This window comes from Ranitomeya variabilis, chromosome 1, assembly GCF_051348905.1.
Source record: "Ranitomeya variabilis isolate aRanVar5 chromosome 1, aRanVar5.hap1, whole genome shotgun sequence".
Lineage (NCBI taxonomy): Eukaryota > Metazoa > Chordata > Amphibia > Anura > Dendrobatidae > Ranitomeya > Ranitomeya variabilis.
Window position 1 is genome coordinate 1,006,241,945 of NC_135232.1, and position 10,542 is coordinate 1,006,252,486.

The following is a 10,542-nucleotide window of genomic DNA, read 5'->3' on the forward strand; positions in this document are numbered from 1 at the left end:
GGCTTCTGCCCCTCCCTGGTGTTGCCCTCAACTAAATAAAGCTGAGCTTCAACCTTCTGCTCCAAATTACCATTTTGAAAAATGCAATAGGCTTTTCAGGCCTACTAAAGGAGTCTGTCTGTGTGCCCCTCCCTGGTGTTGTCCTCAACTAAATAAAGCTGAGCTTCAACCTTCCGGCTCTCATTATGTGGTTTTAAAAAAAAAAAAGGTGGTTAGGGCCTACTAACGGCTTCTGCCCCTCCCTGGTGTTGTCCTCAACTAAATAAAGCTGAGCTTCAACCTTCCGGCTCTCATTATGTGGTTTTAAAAAAAAAAAAGGTGGTTAGGGCCTACTAACGGCTTCTGCCCCTCCCTGGTGTTGTCCTCAACTAAATAAAGCTGAGCTTCAACCTTCCGGCTCTCATTATGTGGTTTTAAAAAAAAAAAAGGTGGTTAGGGCCTACTAACGGCTTCTGCCCCTCCCTGGTGTTGTCCTCAACTAAATAAAGCTGAGCTTCAACCTTCCGGCTCTCATTATGTGGTTTTAAAAAAAAAAAAGGTGGTTAGGGCCTACTAACGGCTTCTGCCCCTCCCTGGTGTTGTCCTCAACTAAATAAAGCTGAGCTTCAACCTTCCGGCTCTCATTATGTGGTTTTAAAAAAAAAAAAGGTGGTTAGGGCCTACTAACGGCTTCTGCCCCTCCCTGGTGTTGTCCTCAACTAAATAAAGCTGAGCTTCAACCTTCCGGCTCTCATTATGTGGTTTTAAAAAAAAAAAAGGTGGTTAGGGCCTACTAACGGCTTCTGCCCCTCCCTGGTGTTGTCCTCAACTAAATAAAGCTGAGCTTCAACCTTCCGGCTCTCATTATGTGGTTTTAAAAAAAAAAAGGTGGTTAGGGCCTACTAACGGCTTCTGCCCCTCCCTGGTGTTGTCCTCAACTAAATAAAGCTGAGCTTCAACCTTCCGGCTCTCATTATGTGGTTTTAAAAAAAAAAAATGGTGGTTAGGGCCTACTAACGGCTTCTGCCCCTCCCTGGTGTTGTCCTCAACTAAATAAAGCTGAGCTTCAACCTTCCGGCTCTCATTAAGTGGTTTTAAAAAAAAAATGGTGGTTAGGGCCTACTAACGGCTTCTGCCCCTCCCTGGTGTTGCCCTCAACTAAATAAAGCTGAGCTTCAACCTTCTGCTCCAAATTACCATTTTAAAAAATGCAATAGGCTTTTCCGGCCTACTAAAGGTGTCTGCCCCTCCCTGGTGTTGTCCTCAACTGAACAAAGCTGAGCTTCCACATTCTGGCTTTCGCCCTATACTATCAGATATTAAACTGCATTTGGCCTACTAGTGTGGTTAGGCCCTTGAAACAGTGTCTGCTGCTCTTGGGTTTGCTACTCCACTGAACAAAGCAATGCCGCCTGTTTAGTCCTGTTACCAATTTTGAACTGCATGTAGCCTACTTTATTCTTTGGCCCTATATCTGTTTCCTCCTCATCCTGCCCATTGCCCAGCCACTGCTAAATGAGTCTGCTGGTACATTGACCGAGACCACTACATTCCCCTTGTACTCTACACAGCCAGAATCTGTCCCTGCTGAAAGTAAGGTTCCCCTTCCCGCATGTTATACCACCTTACACAGGGACAAAGAGGAAGGTGCAGATGAAAGTGCAGGTTCCTTCATCAGGTGGGGGGGCATACTCGTTGGCGACGTCACTGGCACAGGGCCCCTCAGAGTACGCAAAAGTGTCGCTGCTGGTGGGAGGCGCCCCCGCCATGCAAACACACCGCCGTACTTTGAGGGGCCCTGTGCCAGTGGCAATGCGAACGAGTGGGCCCCCCCCCTGCTTGCTCAGGATCACAGCACTTGCAACTTTTAAATAATTACCTTTCCCTGCAACACCGCCGTGACGTAGTCCGCATTTCCTGGGCCCACGAAAAACTTGAGCCGGCCCTACTCCCCCCACAACTTTTGCCAAATGACCCCCAATTCCCTATGCCCAACTATTATTATAAAGTTAATTAAGATTGACAAGCTTCAGAAACAAGAATGGATGTTTTTGGCATTAAAATGGGCACTGTAGGTGTTTTCCTGGCCTCCACTCACTGCCGACTATGCTTCCCCATTGACTTGCATTGGGTTTCGTGTTTCGGTCGATCCCCGACTTTTAGCGATAATCGGCCGACTGCACTCGACTCGACTCTGGACAAAATCGGGTTTCCCAAAACCCTACTCGATCTTAAAAAAATGAAAGTCGCTCAACCCTAGTTCCACTGTTTGTATAGAAAAAAAATGAATGTCAAAATACATTGTAGATAAAAGGTAGAATAAAGCAAGAAATGAAGCAAGGGTTCTGTCATTACATTATATAGGAAATTAGTTTGATTAGATGGACCAGATGGTCCAAATCTGCTGTCAGTAAGTATTTATGTATCTGTGTTTCTATTATCTTTTAGAAGCCTCGGGCTCAATGTGCACTCTGTGCTAGTATTATCTCTTCATAAAATCAGCTTTACAAAATAAATGGCCATCCCTATCTCTTGTGCTTTGTGAATACTGCCTAGTAGGATATATTCATTCTATTTAGTGTCATGCCTGATTTCGTTTTAGCATATCATATGAAAAGCTAGATAGAGAGCTACAGTAAGTATATTTTCTTTCTATAGAGCAACCTCATTGATAAGTATGTGAAAACACAATGCTTTATGAACTTATTTCCTGTTGTTTATATAGCACTAGCATACTACACCGTGCTGCAGAGAGATTCACCATTCACATTAGTCCCTGTGTCAGTGGGGCTCACAATCTAATATCCTTTGGGCTAATTTAATAGAAAGGCAATGAAAATTTCAGAATGTTTTTTGAGATGTCTTATTCAATTTTTTTTTCATAAAAAAGGGACATAATTTTAAATCACCAACAGGCAAAATACATGAAAATGGCCCAAAAAAAGTGTAAAGGGGAAAAAAAAAGGTTTTGAAATATGGCAGTCTTAGTGAGTACTTCGAGAAAAAACAATCCAGGTATCAGGAAATCATAACGCATTCCATGTACAGTTGAAATCAGAAGTTTACATACACTATATAAACAGACATGAAATCAGAATAAACCTTTCCCGTTTTAGGTCAACTAGGATTATCATAATTATTAATATTTGATAAATGCCAGAATAATGAGATAGAGAGAATGTTTTAGGCATGCATTTTATTGCAAAGTCAAAAGTTTACATACACTAAGATTACTATGCCTTCAAACAATTCTTGGACTGCCCATAAGATGATGTCATGTGTTTTGGCAACATCTAAGTTAGAGACTCACCTGTGGATGTATTTTAATGCACAACTGAGACACACTGCTTCTTTGTGTAGCATCATGGGAGAATATAAAGAAATCAGCCAAGATATCAGAGAATTGTTGACTTGCACAAGTCTGGCTCATCTTTGGGTACAATTTCAAGATACCTGAAGGTGCCTCGTTCAACTGTACAAACAATTGTACGCAAGTACAAACAAGATGAGAATGTCCAGCCATCATACCGCTCAGGAAGGATATGGGTTCTGTTTCCCAGAGATGAATGTGCTTTGGTCCGACATCTGTATATTAACCCAAGGACAGAAGCAATAGACCACTCTGCCAGGTAGAAGCGATTATTCCAAAAGAAACATAAAAAAGCCAGATTAATGTTTGCAAATGCACACGGGAACAAAGGCTTTAATTTTTGGAGACATGTCCTGTGGTCTGATGAAACTAAAACTGAACTTTTTGGTTATAATGACCATCGTTACGTTTGGGGAAAAAGGTGAGAAGCTTGGAAGCCTAAGAACAGAATCCCAACTGTGAAACATGGGGGTGGAAGCATCATGATGTGGGATTGTTTTGCTGCAGGAGGGATTGTTGCACTTCATATCAAGAGAAAAGAATTTTAAGTGGCAATACTGAAGCAACATCTCAAGACATCAGTCAAAAAATTAAAGCTTGGGCAGAAATGGGTCTTCCAAATGGACAATGACTAGAAGCATACCGCCAAAATAGTAGCAAAGTGGCTTAACCCCTTAACGACCGCCGATACGCCTTTTAACGGCGGCAGTTAAGGGTACTTTATCCACAGCGCCGTTAATTAACGGCGCTGTGGAAAAAGTGAATAGCGCCCCCCAGAGTCGGATTTTCGCTGGGGTCTCAGTTGCTAGGGGTAGCCGAGACCTCAGAGAACATGATTCGGGGGTTTTTTACCGACCCCCGAGTTGCGATCGCCGGTAATTAACCGTTTACCGGCGATCGCAAAAAAAAACAAAACGCGATCTCCCTTTTAATTTCTCTGTCCTCCAGCATGATTGCACATCAGAGGACAGAGAAATGGGGTCCCCGATAGCCCCCCGATACTCACCTGTCTCCCCTAGTGCTCCTCGTGGCTCCCAATGGGCGCCACCATCTTCTTCCGGCAAAAAAATGGCGGGCCGGCACCTGGAGGATCTTTGGGGTCTCGGCTGCCGGGGGTAGCCGAGACCCCAAAGAACATGATCGGGGTCAGTTCTTACCGACCCCTATTTTGCGATCGCCGGTAATTAACTGTTTACCGGTGGTCGCAAAAAAAGCGATCGGTCATTCTCTGTCCTCTGATGTGATCACACATCAGAGGACAGAGAAATAGGGGGATTCGGGGACCCTGCTATACGTACCGTTGTCCCTGGGTCCTCCTGCGTCCCTCCTGCCCGCCGGCTTCTTCCTATGGAAAGAAAATGGCGGGCGCATGCGCAGTGCGACCGCTCTCTGCTGCCATCTGCCGGCCGGCAGGAGAGAGGAGTTGGGGCTAAAATTAGGGTTAAGGTTAGGGTTGGGGCTAAACTTAGGGTTAGGGTTAGGGTTGGGGCTAAATTTAGGGTACATCAGGGGCTCTGCAAATGCAACATAATGCCCGCAGACCAATCTATCAAAGTCTGCATTCCAAAACGGCACTCCTTCCCTTCCGAGCTCTGCCGTGCGCCCAAACAGTGGTTTACCCCCACATATGGGGTACCAGCATACTCAGGACAAATTGGACAACAACTTTTGTTTCAGTCCAATTTCTCCTGTTACCCTTGTGAAAATAAAAACTTGGGGGCTAAAAATCTTTTTTGTGGAAAAAAAATATTTTTTATTTTCACGACTCTGCATTATACACTTCTGTGAAGCTCTTGGGCATTCAAAGTTCTCACCACACATCTAGATAAGTTCCTTGGGGGGTCTAGTTTCCAAAATGGGGTCACTTGTGGGGGGTTTCTACTGTTTATGTACATCAGGGACTCAGCAAACGCAACATAACACCCGCAGACCAATCTATCAAAGTCTGCATTTTAAAACTGCACTCCTTCCCTTCCGAGCTCTGCCATGCACCCAAACAGTGGTTTACCCCCACATATGGGGTACCAGCATACTCAGGACAAATTGGACAACAACTTTTTGGGTCCAATTTCTCCTGTTACCCTTGTGAAAATAAAAACTTTGGGGCTAAAAATCTTTTTTGTAGAAAAAAAAATATTTTTTATTTTCACGACTCTGAATTATAAACTTCTGTGAAGCACTTGGGCATTCAAAGTTCTCACCACATATTTAGATAAGTTCATTGGGGGGTCTAGTTTCCAAAATGGGGTCACTTGTGGGGGGTTTCTACTGTTTAGGCACATCAGGGGCTCTCCAAACGCGACATGGCGTCCGATCTCAATTCCAGCCAATTCTACATTGAAAAAGTAAAACGGCACTCCTCTTCCAAGCTCTGCGGTGCGCCCAAACAGTGGTTTACCCCAACATATGGGGTATTGACGTACTCAGGAGAAATTGTCCAACAACTTTTGTGGTCAAATTTCTCCTGTTACCCTTGTGAAAATAAAAATTTGGGGACAAAAATTCATTTTTGTAGAAAAAATGTGATTTTTTATTTTCACGGCTCTACGTTATAAACTTCTGTGAAGCACTTGGGGGTTCAAAGTGCTCACCACACATCTAGATAAGTTCCTTAAGGGGTCTAGTTTCCAAAATGGTGTCACTTGTGGGGAGTTTCCACTGTTTAGGCACATCAGGGGCTCTCCAAACGCGACATGACGTCCGATCTCAATTCCAGCCAATTCTACATTGAAAAAGTAAAACGGCACTCCTTCTCTTCCAAGCTCTGCGGTGCGCCCAAACAGTGGTTTACCCCCACATATGGGGTATCGACGTACTCAGGAGAAATTGGACAACAACTTGTTCTGGTCTAATTTCTCCTGTTACCCTTGTGAAAATAAGAATTTGTGGGCGAAAAGATCATTTTTATGTAAACAAATGCGATTTCTTATTTTCACGGCTCTACGTTATAAACTTCTGTGAAGCACTTGGGAGTTCAAAGTGCTCACCACACATCTAGATAAGTTCCTTAAGGGGTCTAGTTTCCAAAATGGTGTCACTTGTGGGGGGTTTCCACTGTTTAGTCACATCAGGGGCTCTCTAAACGTGACATGGCATCCAATCTCAATTCCAGCCAATTCTGCATTGAAAAAGTCAAACGGCGCTCCTTCACTTCCAAGCTCTGCGGTGCGCCCAAACAGTGGTTTACCCCCACATATGGGGTATTGTCGTATTCAGGAGAAATTGCAAAATAAAATTTACGGTTAAATTTCTGTTTTTACACTTGTGAAAATAAAAAAAATGGTTCTGAAGTAAAATGTTTGCAAAAAAAAGTTAAATGTTCATTTTTTCCTTCCACATTGTTTCAGTTCCTGTGAAGCACGTAAAGGGTTAATAAACTTCTTGAATGTGGTTTTGAGCACCTTGAGGGGTGCAGTTTTTAGAATGGTGTCACACTTGGTTATTTTCTATCATATAGACCCCTCAAAATGACTTCAAATGACTTCAAATGTGATGTGGTCCCTAAAATAAAATGGTGTTGTAAAAATGAGAAATTGCTGGTCAACTTTTAACCCTTATAACTCCCTAATAAAAAAAAAATTGTTTCTAAAATTGTGCTGATGTAAAGAAGACATGTGGGAAATGTTATTTATTACCTATTTTTTGTGACATATCTCTGTCATTTAAGGGCATAAAAATACAAATTTTGAAAATTGCAATTTTTGCCATATTTCCATTTTTTTCATAAATAATCGCAAGTAATATCGAAGAAATGTTACCACTATCATGAAGTACAATATGTCATGAAAAAACAGTCTCAGAATCAACGGGATTCGTTAAAGCATTCCAGAGTTATAACCTCATAAAGTGACCGTGGTCAGAATTGTAAAAATTGGCTGGCTCATTAAGTACCAAATTGGCTCTGTCACTAAAGGAGTTAAGCATAACAAAGTCAATGTTTTGGAGTGGCCACCACAAAGCCCTGATCTCAATCCAACTGAAAATTTATGGGCAAAGATGAAAAGGCAGGTGTGAACAAGGCAACCTACAAACCTGTATCAGTTACACAAGTTTTGTCAGGAGGAATGGGCCCAAATTCCGACCAACTATATTGAGAAGCACGTCGTATGATATCCCAAATGATTGACCCAAGTCATTCAGTTTAAGGGCAATGGTATCAAATACCAAATGTATGTAAACCTCTGACTTTACAGTAAGTAATAAAAATGCCTTAAAACATTCTTTCTGTATAATTATTCTAGCATTTGGCAAATATTAATAATTATGGTAATCTCAATTTTCCTAAAATGGGAAACCTTTTTTTTATTTCATGTCACATGTCAGATATTGAGAAAAACATATATTTTATATATGTATGTAAACTTCTGGTTTCAACTGTACATATTGTCTTTGATTGTCCAAAAATTCAACTAGACACATGGAAGAAGAAAAAATATTTTTTATTGAATATTGATTAAAACATGTATTAGAGTACATCAAAATGAGGTATGGAGCGTACAAGTTTTGAGTAGTTAACATGCTCTGAATCATGGCATACAGTATTCACTTCAAAAACAAACCTAAATACCCACACAAATATTAAAAAAATGCCCACTGGGGAGCAGATAGATTAAAAAATCTAGATTCCAAACACCTTTATTCATAAAATGTGTGCGATGGTGAGTAGTGAGAAGAGTATTAATTTTTGTATCTATAGTATTGCAGCATATAGAACAAATAACTGTCTCCTGAACCACTATCAATACGGGAATACAGCACCAGAACCACTAGAAGCACATTAATGCAGCACCTGAACCACCATCAATACTTGATGACATCCCCAGACCCATCAATAGTCCTTCAATACAATGGCCAATTACAATGTTAGTGTCACAGGGATATTGCAACAGAAAGGGGACAAAAGATAGCAGCGTCTGCTTACACAAACTCCTGCACTTATCAGAACGGATTCACCATCCTATTAAACAGTGCAGGTGTTTCCTTATTCTGTCATGGCAAGGGTTAATCAGTTCTCCTGGAGCTTTCCATCCTGAATTGTCTCAGCTGTTTAGTGTTGCCCACTCCTCTCTGGTATATATGCTTATCACTGGCATTTGGTCAGTGCCAGCGATAGTTCTACTTCCTGGTTTGGTGGTGAATAAGAAAGTTCAGTGTTTGGAGTAGGCAGTTGGAGAGTTTTTCTGGAGATTGCTGCGAGGAGTAGGTTTGCGTGCTACCCTTAACCTCTTACATTTGGTGTCCCATTCCGATACCTCCTCTGTTTCCCAATCTGTTGTTTTTTGAAAGTACTTTTATGATAGTAATTTTCTTTTATCCCTGTCTGTTTACCCCTGTCAGTTTGGTTTGTGCTTTCCTATACACTTCGTCCCCTTACCTCATTGGTTGGGAGGGATCAGCTAAGGATTAAGTTAGGAGCATAGCTAGATACGAGACCCAAGCATCTCCATCATCCGGGGAAATCTGGGGGACAAGGATTGACAAAGACACCCCTACTTCATGAGATTGGGTAGGTGCAGACAGTCCTTTGTTACTATGTGACAGTGAGATCAGCAACCACAATATACATTGCTATATCATAAATCTACAACTTCTATTATGTAATTAACAAGAGTAATGAGATACTAGGAGTTGTTACCAGTCATCATCAGACTGTGGACTATATAGAAACCAAAGTACTGATTATGCAGTATCATAAATAAACATTTATATGCAGATGATATCTTCACTAATTGGAGTCATTCTCATCCCTTTTAATCTCCATCTGGACCAGGTGCCATGATGACTTCGGACAACCAAAATTAATCTCTGCAGGATTCCATTTTCTCTGGTTTTCTGCTGAACATCTCAACTCACACGGTTTGTAGGTGTCATCCTACTCACTGCATGCACTGCTGTGCTCCTCCCTGTGTCAAATTATCTAGCTGAGCTGCCTCGTGCAACACTTCCAGCACTGTTTCATCCTCCTGTTGTGGGAAGCGCAGCCAGACTCTGAAGGAATTTAAAGCCACTGTGTGTTACAGAGTTCTGTTTCCCTGGCCTATGCTCTGCCAACAGTGAATATATTAGGCAGCTCCTCTCTCCACCCTTTGCCTAAGCTTAGGTCCTAGTTGTAGTTCATTACTAATTCCCTTTCAAGGTTCCTAATTGTGTTGTCTTTCTTATTACAGACCCTGCTTGTGTACTCATTTTGTCTGATCTCGCCGCTCCTTACAACAGCTTCATATTTTTAACCTGTGTTGGCCGCCCCGACATCAGACTTTCTGTACACATTTCTGTCTTTGCCCTCTGTGCTTTAAATGTCTGCCTTGACCCGATGGTCAGCTGCTGCATGTCTGGGTACTGCACTGGAGTGGCACTTGCTGCCTACCCTAATGACCCAAGCCTATCCTCACCATCAGAGGGTTTAGTGAAGACCAACTAGTCACTTAGTTATGCCCCTCCAGAGTAAACCCAGCCAGTGGTGAAGTGGGTCTACACCCAACATGATGCTTATAAAAATAACAGTGTGTTATAATGCTTCTCAATACACTCCCTGACAGAAGTTATGTCGCTTATCCATGTTATGTAAACAAAAGCTTATAACCTGACGTTAAATTCATCCATTGGTTGCATAAATTATTTTTATGAAAGCTGAAACCCTCCAAAATGTTATTTAAGTTAAGAAAATAAATTGGCATCAATGCAGAAATATTGATCATTTAATGGACACAGAATGGTCAGATTTTGCCAAGACAAAAGTTTTGTCGCCTGGTCATATAATGCACCCAATCCTAGTTTACATCCTCACCTGTGCTCAGTAAATGATCGGTTAATTAGTGTGTGTATAAAAAGAAATCCAGCACCCCAGACCTTCAATTGAACTGCAACTTGAGCTCTGACAACATGCCAAAAATCCACCCTGTGACCTAAGCCTGGATTATCAAGAGGCTGAAGACCAGATCCACTGCAGAGGTGGCTGACACCTTTAATGTGTCTCAGTGTCAAGTACAAAGAAATAAAAAAAGATTTGAAGAGACTGGAGATGTGTTTTACAAGCCCAGGTCCGGCAGACCCCCACAAAACAACTACTCAGGAGGAACGTTTGTTGATCAGAAAATCCAAAGCAAGCCCCTCTTCCACTGCAGCAGAGCTCCAACAGGCCTGGTCACCTCAAGTCTCTGTGTCAGTTAGAACAGTTTGTAGGATTCTGTCTC